Genomic DNA, 12,183 nt, shown 5'->3' on the forward strand with positions numbered 1-12,183 from the left:
ACTGTATGCCATGAATACAATTTCTTGTAAATTTTTGAATATTAGCTGCAAATATTTTAAGGTGTTTACTAGATTCTAACAGCTCAAGTCTTTTAAACACTGGAACATGGTGTATAATCAATATGCTGCTGGATTCAATTTGGTAGTATTAGGTTGAGGATTTTTGCATATATAGTCATAAGGTAATGGATCTGTAGTGTTGTATACCTGACTTTGTTATCAGAGTAATGCTAGTAATGTGATAGTTTCCTGTTGCATTCCACACAATGTGTTAGGAAAAGCTCCCTGTTTAAAATGTGAATGACCACAATGCCAAGTTTAAACATTTTAAGTCAATTGTGACAACAGAAAACTTTATGCACTAAAGAAATCATACCCACATCTAACTGCAAAATTTTTGACTGCTTTAATAATAAGAAATCATATTAGTAAGAGAACTTCACTTTAACATATCCCTTTTAACATTTTAGCCAGTGAATCTATGATCAGGGTGTACATACACGAAGAGAAGAGGACCATAGTAGAAAGAGAGAGATAAGAGATGGGTTCTACAGGTGGAGAAGGCTTTCCAGATGTCTTTTTTTTTTATTGGAAAGAAAAAAAGAATTAGCACAACATTTAGAAATCATACCATTCTACATATGCACTCAGTAATTCTTAACATCATCACATAGATGCATGATCATCATTTCTTAGTACATTTCCATCGGTTTAGAGGAACTAGCAACACAACAGAAAAAGATATAAAATGTTAATATAGAGAAAAGAAATAAAAATAGTAATAATAGTAAAAAAAAACAAAAACAAAAACAAAAAAACTCTATAGCTCAGATGCAGCTTCATTCAGTGTTTTAACATGATTACTTTACAATTAGGTAGTATTGTGCTGTCCATTTTTGAGTTTTTGTATCTAGTCCTGTTACACCATCTGTATCCCTTCAGCTTCAATTACCCATTATCTTACCCTGTTTCTAACTACTGCTGGACTCTGTTACCAATGACATATTTCAAGTTTATTCTCGAATGTCCGTTCACATCAGTGGGACCATACAGTATTTGTCCTTTAGTTTTTGGCTGGACTCACTCAGCATAATATTCTCTAGGTCCACCATGTTATCACATGCTTCATAAATTTATCTTGTCTTAAAGCTGCATAATATTCCATCGTATGTATATACCACAGTTTGTTTAGCCATTCTTCTGTTGATGGGAATTTGGGCTGTTTCCACCTCTTTGCAATTGTAAATAACGCTGCTATAAACTTTGGTGTGCAAATGTCCGTTTGTGTCTTTGCCCTTAATTCCTTTGCGTAGATACCAAGCAATGGTATTGCTGGGTCGTATGGCAATTCTATATTCAGCTTTTTGAGGAATCACCAAACTGCCTTCCACAGTGGTTGCACCATTTGACATTCCCACCAACAGTGGATAAGTGTGCCTCTTTCTCCGCATCCTCTCCAGCACTTGTCATTTTCTGTTTTGTTCATAATGGCCATTCTGGTGGGTGTGAGAGGATATCTCATTGTGGTTTTGATTTGCATTTCTCTAATGGCCAGGGACATTGAGCATGTCTTCATGTACCCTTTGGCAATTTGTATTTCCTCTTCTGAGAGGTGTCTGTTCAGGTCTTTTTTCCATTTTGTAATTGGATTGGCTGTCTTTTTGTTGTTGAGTTGGACAATCTCTTTATAAATTCTGGATACTAGACCTTTATCTGATATGTCATTTCCAAATATTGTCTCCCATTGTGTAGGCTGTCTTTCTACTTTCTTGATGAAGTTCTTTGATGCACAGAAGTGTTTAATTTTTAGGAGCTCCCATTTATTTATTTCTTTCTTCAGTGCTCTTGCTTTAGGTTTAAGGTCCATAAAACTGCCTCCAGTTGTAAGATTCATAAGATATCTCCCTACATTTTCCTCTAACTGTTTTATGGTCTTAGACCTAATGTTTAGTTTTTTGATCCATTTTGAGTTAACTTTTGTATAAGGTGTGAGATACGGGTCTTCTTTCATTCTTTTGCATATGGATATCCAGTTCTCTAGGCACCATTTATTGAAGAGACTGTTCTGTCCCAGGTGAGTTGGCTTGACTTCCTTATCAAAGATCAAATGTCCATAGATGACAAGGTCTATATCTGAGCACTCTATTCGATTCCATTGGTCAATATTTCTATCTTTATGCCAATACCATGCTGTTTTGACCACTGTGGCTTCATAATATGCCTTAAAGTCCGGCATCGCGAGACCTCCAGCTTCGTTTTTTTCCCTCAAGATATTTTTAGCAATTCGGGGCAACCTGCCCTTCCAGATAAATTTGCTTATTGGTTTTTCTAATTCTGAAAAATAAGTTGTTGGGATTTTGATTGGTATTGCATTGAATCTGTAGATCAGTTTAGGTAGGATTGACATCTTAATTATATTTAGTCTTCCAATCCATGTACACGGTATGCCCTTCCATCTATTTAGTCTTCTGTGATTTCTTCTAGAAGTTTTTTGTAGTTTTCTTTGTATAGGTTTTTTGTCTCTTTAGTTAAATTTATTCCTAGGTATTTTATTCTTTTAGTTGCGATTGTAAATGGGATTCATTTCTTGATTTCCCCCTCAGCTTGTTCATTACTAGTGTATAGAAAAGCTACAGATTTTTGAATGTTGATCTTGTAGCCTGCTACTTTGCTGTACTCATTTATTAGCTCTAGTAATTTTGTTGTGGATTTTTCTGGGTTTTCTATGTATAGTATCATATCGTCTGCAAACAGTGATAGTTTTACTTCTTCCTTTCCAATTTTGATGCCTTGTATTTCTTTTTCTAGTCTAATTGCTTTGGATAGAACTTCCAACACAATGTTGAATAATAGTGGTGATAGTGGACATCCTTGTCTTGTTCCTGATCTTAGGGAGAAAGTTTTCAATTTTTCCCCATAGAGGATGATATTAGCTGTGGGTTTTTCATATATTCCCTCTATCATTTTAAGGAAGTTCCATTGTATTCCTCTCTTTTGAAGTGTTTTCAACAGGAAAGGATGTTGAATCTTGTCAAATGCCTTCTCTGCATCAATTGAGATGATCATGTGATTTTTCTGCTTTGATTTGTTGATGTGGTGTATTACATTAATTGATTTTCTTATTTTGAACCATCCTTACATACCTGGGATGAATCCTACTTGGTCATGATGTATAATTCTTTTAATGTGTTGTTGGATATGATTTGCTAGAATTTTACTGAAGATTTTTGCATCTATATTCATAAGAGAGATTGGTCTGTAGTTTTCTTTTTTTGTAATATCTTTGCCTGGTTTTGGTATGAGGGTGATGTTGGCTTCATAGAATGAATTAGGTAGTTTTCCCTCTACTTCAATTTTTTTGAAGAGTTTGAGCAGAGTTGGTACTAATTCTTTCTGGAATGTTTGATAGAATTCACATGTGAAGGTGTCTGATCCTGGACTTTTCGTTTTAGGGAGCTTTTGAATGACTAATTCAATCTCTTTACATGTGATTGGTTTGTTGAGGTCATCTATTTCTTCTTGAGTCAAAGTTGGTTGTTCATGTCTTTCCAGGAACCCGTCCATTTCATCTAAATTGTTGTATTTATTAGCGTAAAGTTGTTCACAGTATCCTGTTATTACCTCCTTTATTACTGTGAGGTCAGTAGTTATGTCTCCTCTTCCATTTATGATATTATTTATTTGCATCCTATCTCTTCTTCTTTTTGTCAATCTTGCTAAGGGCCCATCAATCTTATTAATTTTCTCATAGGACCAACTTCTGGTCTTATTGATTTTCTCTATTGTTTTCATGTTTTCAATTTCATTTATTTCTGCTCTAATCTTTGTTATTTCTTTCCTTCTGCTTGCTTTGGGATTAGTTTGCTGTTCTTTCTCCAGTTCTTCCAAGTGGACAGTTAATTACTGCTTTTTTGCCTTTTCTTCTTTTCTGATAAAGGCATTTAGGGCAATAAATTTCCCTCTTAGCACTGCCTTTGCTGCATCCCATAAGTTTTGATATGTTGTGTTTTCATTGTCATTCACCTCTAGGTATTTACTAATTTCTCTTGCAGTTTCTTCTTTGACCCACTTGTTGTTTAAGAGTGTGTTGTTGAGCCTCCATGTATTTGAGAATTTTCTGGCACTCTGCCTATTATTGATTTGCAACTTCATTCCTTTATGATCCGAGAAAGTGTTGTGTATGGTTTCAATCTTTTAAAATTTGTTAAGACTTGCTTTGTGACCCAGCATATGGTCTATCTTTGAGAATGATCCATGAGCACTTGAAAAAAAGTTGTATCCTGCTGTTGTGGGATGTAATGTCCTATAAATGTCTGTTAAGTCTAGCTCATTTATAGTAATATTCAGATTCTCTATTTCTTTATTGATCCTCTGTCTAGATGTTCTGTCCATTGATGAGAGTGGTGAATTGAAGTCTCCAACTATTATGGTATATGTGTCTGTTTCCCTTTTCAGTGTTTGCAGTGTATTCCTCATGTATTTTGGGGCATTCTGGTTCGGTGCATAAATATTTATGATTGTTATGTCTTCTTGTTTAATTGTTCCTTTTATTAGTAGATAGTGTCCTTCTTTGTCTCTTTTAACTGTTTTACATTTGAAGTCTAATTTGTTGGACATTAGTAGAGCTACTCCTGCTCTTTTCTGGTTGTTATTTGCATGAAATATCTTTTCCCAACCTTTCACTTTCAACCTATATTTATCTTTGGGTCTAAGATGTGTTTCCTGTAGACAGCATATAGAAGGATCCTGTTTTTTAATCCATTCTGCCAGTCTATGTCTTTTGATTGGGGAATTCAGTCCATTAACATTTAGTGTTATTACTGTTTGGATAATATTTTCCTCTAACATTTTGCCTTTTGTATTATATATATCATATCTGACTTTCCTTCTTTCTACACTCTTCTCCATGCGTCTCTCTTCTGTCTTTTTGTATCTGACTCTAGTGCTCCCTTTAGTATTTCTTGCAGAGCTGATCTCTTGGTCACAAATTCTCTCAGTGACTTTTTGTCTGAGAATGTTTTAATTTCTCCCTCATTTTTGAAGGACAGTTTTGCTGGATATAGGAGTCTTGGTTGACAGTTTTTCTCTTTTAGTAACTTAAATGTATCATCCCACTGTCTTCTAGCTTCCATGGTTTCTGCTGAGAAATCTACACATAGTCTTATTGGGTTTCCCTTGTATGTGATGGATTGTTTTTCTCTTGCTGCTTTCAAGATCCTCTCTTTCTCTTTGACCTCTGACATTCTAAGTAGTAAGTGTCTTGGAGAACGCCTATTTCTGTCTAATCTCTTTGGGGTGCGCTGCACTTCTTGGATCTGTAATTTTAGGTCTTTCATAAGAGTTGGGAAATTTTCAGTGATAATTTCTTCCATTAGTTTTTCTCCTCCTTTTCCCTTCTCTTCTCCTTCTGGGACACCCACAACACATATATTTGTGCGATTCACATTGTCCTTGAGTTCCCTGATACCCTGTTCATATTTTTCCATTCTTTTCCCGATAGTTTCTGTTTCTTTTTGGAATTCAGATGTTCCATCCTCCAAATCACTAATTCTATCTTCTGTCTCTTTAAATCTGTCATTGTAGGTATCCATTGTTTTTTCCATCTTTTCTACTTTATCCTTCACTTCCATAAGTTCTGTGATTTGTTTTTTCAGTTTTTCTATTTCTTCTTTTTGATCAGCCCATGTCTTCTTCATGTCCTCCCTCAATTTATCGATTTCGTTTTTGAAGAGGTTTTCCATTTCTGTTCGTATATTCAGCATTAGTTGTTTCAGCTCCTGTATCTCATTTGAACTATTGGTTTGTTCATTTGACTGGGCCATATTTTCAATTTCCTGAGCGTGATCCGTTATCTTCTGCTGGTTTCTGGGCATTTAGTCAGAATTCCCTGGGTGTTGGACACCACAGGTTGAAAGATTGTTTCTGTGAAATCTCTGGGTTCTGTTTTTCTTATCCTGCCCAGTAGGTGGCGCTTGTGGCACATGTTTGTCTATGGGTTCCACCAGTGAAAGTTGCTGTGGGTCCTATAACTCTGGAAAACTCTCACCGTAGGGGAGGTTCGGCAGCCGAAGCGTCTTGGAAGAGTACCAGCTGGCCCGGGGGTCCGAACGCGGGGAGGGTCGCCGGCTGCCGCAGTAGGGGAGAGTGCCCGACCGAGTTTCCTAGTCGGCCCGGGATGCCAAGTGTGGTGGGAGGGCACCAGCTGTCACAGCCTGAGAGAATGCACTGTTCCCAGCTAGACCTGGGAGTCATGTGTTTGGAAGTGACCCCCCAGTCACCATTCTCCGCAGTCTGGGGATTTCCGACCCAACTCTCTCAGTTGGTCCTGGGGGCCTCGTGTGGTGGGGGCACCAGCCATCGTGGCCCAAGGGGACCACCTGCCCAATTCTGCCAGCTGGCCTGGAAAGGAGCAAGGGAAGGACTCCGGCCGCTTACCGTCCCGCCCAGGAAAGCCCGCGCCCCTCGGTGATCTCACCGGAGCTGGTTCTCCCAGACAGTCAGTCATTCCAGGATGGGGTACGCCGTCCCTTTGATCTCCTTTGTGGCTCCGGGAGCTACTCTGTATTGTCTCCACTCCCCCAGTAGCTGTTCTGGAGGAGGAAAGGTGAGGGTGCCAAGGCTGTCGAGGCCGGTGGCGGAGGAGCCGGTGAAGGCAGAGGAGGGCATGGTGGTGGTTGTAGAGCCACCAGAGCAGGAGGGGGAAGAGGGGAGAGGAGTCCTAATGTCTTTTTAGATTTCTTTTTTAAGTCTGTAAAGAGAACAGATGTATATGAGAAAAGTACAGTCATAATGGTGGCCACTTGAATTTAACCAGAAAAAATAAATAGCATTAGAAAATTAATAGCAGGTTCAGTGCAGGAAATCTTAAACAATGGTATGATATCACAGTAGAAGTGATGTATAATGTTGGATTTACAGAAGGTTGATCTTAATAAAATGCTCTCATGAATTAAGGTATGAAGAAGGTCCCGTACAAATGACCAGATGGACAGCTGGATGCATAGTCTATTGGTCATAATCACTGGATAAAGTAAGGGTTTGCATATTGCTACATAGAGATCATAGGCCATTGTAGCCAAGAGAAAATATTCTGTGGTTATACTGATTGCAAAGGAAAAACATTCTATCATGCATGCAGATTGAGATATCATTTTAATCTTAGCTAAAAAGCTAACCAGCATCTTAGGGGTCACTGTGGATGACAGCCATGCATCCACAAATGCCAAACACCCAAGGAATAAATACATGCAGGAGTGAAGATGAGGGTCGTTCCAGATGAGAGCAATCAGTCTTATGTTCCCCACCATGGTGATGAGATATACCACCAAGAATCCAGGAACAGGGGGATTTGCCTTTCTGGTTGATCTGTGAGTCCTGTGAGAACAAATTTTGTCAGCAATGTTGCATTTTCTTTTTCCGTGTCTTCACTGAATGTCCACTGAAATAAAAAGGAACAAATGTAAAAATAAAATTTACTAAGAATTTACAAGGTGAAAATTGGGAGATGGGAGTTGATATTAAATCATTGTTTTCAGAATGACCTTTTAGTTTGATTGGATATTTCTATAATTGGTGGAAACTATTTTGGAGGACTGAAGAAGTGGGAATGAATGCAATTATATAGTGCAAAATGTGGAGGATTTAACAGATTTAAAAAAACAAACAGTATTCTACATGCATGCTAAATATATAGGGACACTGATGAGGGTGGGAAGTAAATACTACTTGAGTGTGACATGGACTCAGCATCAGGGGTAAAGGTTATTGCAGAGCTTATATTACAAAGTGAAGTGAATGTCATATTCAGGATCTTGAAATTTATCATTCAGGCAAAAGACAGGCACTGAAAACTTTTAGAACAGGGAGCATTATTGTAAGATAATTTAAAATTAATTATGTGGTAGTGTAGAAAATAGGCTACAAGGAGGGGAAATTGAAGTCATCTGCTTGGGGAGATCTGGGGTACACATACGTGAAGTCAGGAAGCTGTTACTATTTTCTGTTTGTTCTCAAACCACATGACAAAAAACAATTGCCAATAACTTTTGTGCTTGATAGAGATACTGAGATAATTGATTCATTATGTCAAAAATGAAGTGCAGGAATATGCATTTAAAGAAATGCTTCACATACGTGAAAGGTGTGAAGTGTCTAGTACACGTGTGATATGATATTAGAAGTGACAAGAAAGATGAAGGGATATAATAAAACAATTGGAAATGTCGTGTGACTAAGACACAGTGATTTATGAGACATGAAGGAGATGGTCAGTAAAGAAGAAAGGTGTCACTTGGTGGTTGGGTAGATGGTCATCAAAAATTGAAATTGAGAACTCAGGAGTATCAGTAAATTTATACAGAGAAATACCTTCTGTACATCCAGGAGGTGTATTAATAATATGAACCTACTAGAGCTTAATATAAATAATACCTTGAAGTCATTGTGGTAGTTAAAGTAATGGTTATGGATCCATGAGAAGAGTATTAAAAAAAGTGCAAGGAAATAATTTTGATGAAGTGAGGCATGAAAGGGAATAGTGGATATATGTTATTTTTTGGGGGGGTCAATATCTTACTGGTGATCAGAGGCTACCATCCACTCTAAAAGCCAAAAGCCCAGAAAATCACTCTTGCATTCCGATACCCCTAGAGTAAAGGGACTTGAATTGGGTTTGGCCAATCAAATTCACCTACCCAGGATTTTGAATATGGAGAAAGGGAGACAAATGTACAGGGACAAAAGAGAATTGTGGTATCAAAGACACTCAAGGCAGCTCTATTAAGAATCCAGTAAATGCATCCTATATCCATGCTAGTGGCATTAGCTGTACGAGGTTTGGCATCAGAAGTCAAGATGGCTTCTCCTACTGAGCTAGGGTTGGGGGCATTATTTTGAGTGTTGATTGACTGTCTGTCTTTCTTCTGTTTCTACAAAATTTCCCTGGTGAATTTTCCAATTTCCCTAGCAATTCTTTGTTAGAGCAAATTTCCATTTAATAAACCCATTTACTGTTTAAATCACCAAAGCTAGTTTATGTCACTTGAAAATAAGATTCCTAGCTGGGACAAAAGAAAGACAAAGCAGAGCGAGAAAGGTATACTGAGCAGAGTGGTCAGAAAAGCAGAAGGGAAATTGGGAATCCTCTCGTGGAAGTAGGGGAAGAAAGATGCTAAAGAAGTACAAAGTTACGTACAGTACCATATGCCAAAATAAAAGTTCTGGTAGGATAAGAAGTGAGCAGAGATCAATGAATATAAAAAAATAAGAGATTAATAAAGGCTTTATTGAGAGCAATTCCATTTCCTTTTTCTGTTATTGTTGAAGACAGACTATATAAATAACAGAATACAGACCATATAAATAACCCAAACCAATGAGAAGTGAACAGGAAATAAATGGTGCAAACAGCAGGAGAATGATATAGCATTCCATAATACTCCATGACATGCAAAAAGCCAGGTGGCATTTGTGTATTGCCTGTTGACAAATTTAAAATTACTTCCCTGTGGAATATTTGAGAAGAGCAGACTGAAGAAATCTAAAGTGGAGCAAAAGTAGAAAAGGAAATTTGGATCAGTGAGAAAAAGGACAGAAGAGAGAGGAAGAAAAATAGGCCAAAATAACAGAGGCATAGATGAATAAGAGTAGGAAAATGAACCTAGAGTGGAAAAGAAGTATCTAAGAAAAATAAAACAAAAGGAAAGACTCAGCAGCTTGAGGTAAATGTGTGTCTTACATCTCATATTCATTAAAATTTCAGTCACTCTTGGTGATTTGATTTTTTTCGTCAAAATTCAAAGTTAATTTTTCTGTAGAGCTGGTGGATGAAAGAGGGACCTTGCTTTTAAATATTACTTTACAAATATTGAGTAGTTCATAAATACATTGACACTGTGTGAAAGTTTTTTCAATATTTAAAATCTGTTACACGTTTTGTCTTCCTAGTAGAATGATTAGAGGTGACTTTCTCTAGAAATACTACTGTTTTTACCAGAAAACAATTTCTTCTTCAGAAGTTTGTTAGCAGAGTAAAATTGAGCCAAAGACTAAATCTCGAATACAGACTGTATAAATAGCCCAAACCAATATTTCTCATTCTAAGTGGATTTTTAGTGGAAATGGGCCCCCAACAAACCCCAAATCACTAAATAATTGAAACCCTATGATTCGATTTGTGTTGTGGATACTTAGTAAATCATAGCTACTGGAATGGGCCATGAAAGAAAACATTTTAGATAGATAGACAGGCAGATAGATAGATAGATATAGATATAGGTAGATAAATGACAGACATAGAGAGAGAGATTTGAATTATTGTCAGAAGAGGGTGAAGAATAAAGTTGTTAATATTTAAACAACTCACCTTAAAAGTTTTAATCAGATGTGTTTAAACATAATACTATTATATCAGAAGCAGGAGAAAGTTTTATTTATATAAGAATAATTATAACACAAATCTTTAAATCTGGTTTTTAGTTGTTTAATGTTCTAGCTCAACAAAACTTATCTTCAAAAGTCACTACAGTTAGGTTAACCATGTAATAAACATCATCAAAAGGAACAATTCAGTATTACAGCTATTTTCCTTATTCATATTTTACAGTCTTTAAAACAAAATATGAAAATAATTTTAAAAAGTTTTTCAAATTTTCACCAGATTATTTTGGCATATTTTAAACAGAGCCCAAAATTATCATCAATTCATCATCATTTTTAACTTTCATATACAGAATAATGAATATTAAAGAAATCATTTCTCCCTTACCTATATAGGGTAAGAAATTTAAAAGTGTTAGGCTTTCTAGAGCTGGGGAAATATAGTAGCAACTGAATGACGGTAACATAGATAGCAATTCTTTACACCGTGATTCCTTTGGAGGTTTCATTTCTCAGATTCAGGAAATGCAACATATATGTTTGCTTTGAGAACAAGAGTAACCAACTAAAAGTATAAAAGTGAAATTCCCCTAAGAATGTCCAGGGATTCCCTTTGGGATAAAGTTAAACTGCTCATCTTGGCATTGTGGACTTGGACTCCTATGAGAAGTGCATGTTGTTCCACAGGGCATTACAGACTGCGAAATAAAGAACACCAAGTCAATGTAGATCCACCTAGTTGTAGCAATTAAAATTTTCCTATGCCACCATTTTCTACCACAATTGAAACTTCTGACGTGTTTTCGTAAACTTCAGTTTAAATACACAATTTGCTTCTCTGAGTGTGTTGATTAGCATGGTCAAGTCTGAGGTATCAAAAACATGATTTTAATGCGGCCAAAACATTAGATTCCCTTTTGTGAGTCAAGAAAAAGTAAAATTGTCATTCCTAGAATCTGCAGCTCAAATTGCTAAGTTCCCACTTTGAATTGAAATCTGAAGGATGAGTAGGTATCTACTAGGGAAGAGTGAAAAGAGAAAAGAGTCAAAGAACTGTCATCCACAGCCTTACCTGCCCTGGAGTCTTGGTCCTTGACTCACTGAGACAAAGAATTGAAATGCAAGTCAAAGTTGGGTGAGCAAGGTGATTTATTAAAAGCAGTAAGTACAGTGAGGAAGAAAAACGTCCTAAAGAAGGATGGGCTCAGTTGGTGAAGAACCAGACTGGCCCAGTCACAGTTTTAGTTTAAAGTTTTGTGGGCCAACTGATGGTAGTACTGTGCATGCCTTACTGGGGACTTTCTTGGAGTTTTTCCCTTGCAGCTTTGTTTCTTGCTTTAACTGAATGTTCAGTCTGCTCGATTTCATAATGTAACCTTCTGTTAACAGTGGTATGTTTCAACCATAGTTTGCTCAATTTAACCATTTGTTAAAGGTGGTTCTAGCCTCTTGGGGGTGACCTTGGGGTGGACCCCTTTTTCCCATGAGGTGGGCTCATGACTACCTAACTACCTAACAGAATTTCAGTAAAAGGCAGCCTAATTCAGTGTCTTCTTGTGTGGGGGCCATTCACCTAAGGGAAACACCAGTAGGCAGCAGATCCATCTGAAGCCAAAGCACCCCTACCTGAGTGAGTCATCTATGGAGGATCCCTCCCGAACTCCTATATCTGTGAATTTACTAGAGGTCATGTGAAATGAAGATTGGATGGAGTAGTTCTTAGGTAGAGCATGAGAATCTTCATTTCTGACAAGGGGATGCCTATGGACACCTGCCATCCACAGGGCCTCGTTCATTGGAGGGCCT

At 37.2% G+C, this 12,183-nt stretch overlaps 1 pseudogene; it reads right to left on the reverse strand.

The window, feature by feature from the left end:
• Positions 1-466: 466 nt before the first annotated feature.
• Positions 467-12,183, reverse strand: part of LOC143647664 (olfactory receptor 5H8-like) — a 38,545-nt pseudogene continuing 26,828 nt past the window's right edge.

The sequence above is a fragment of the Tamandua tetradactyla genome, chromosome 10 (assembly GCF_023851605.1).
Source record: "Tamandua tetradactyla isolate mTamTet1 chromosome 10, mTamTet1.pri, whole genome shotgun sequence".
NCBI lineage: Eukaryota > Metazoa > Chordata > Mammalia > Pilosa > Myrmecophagidae > Tamandua > Tamandua tetradactyla.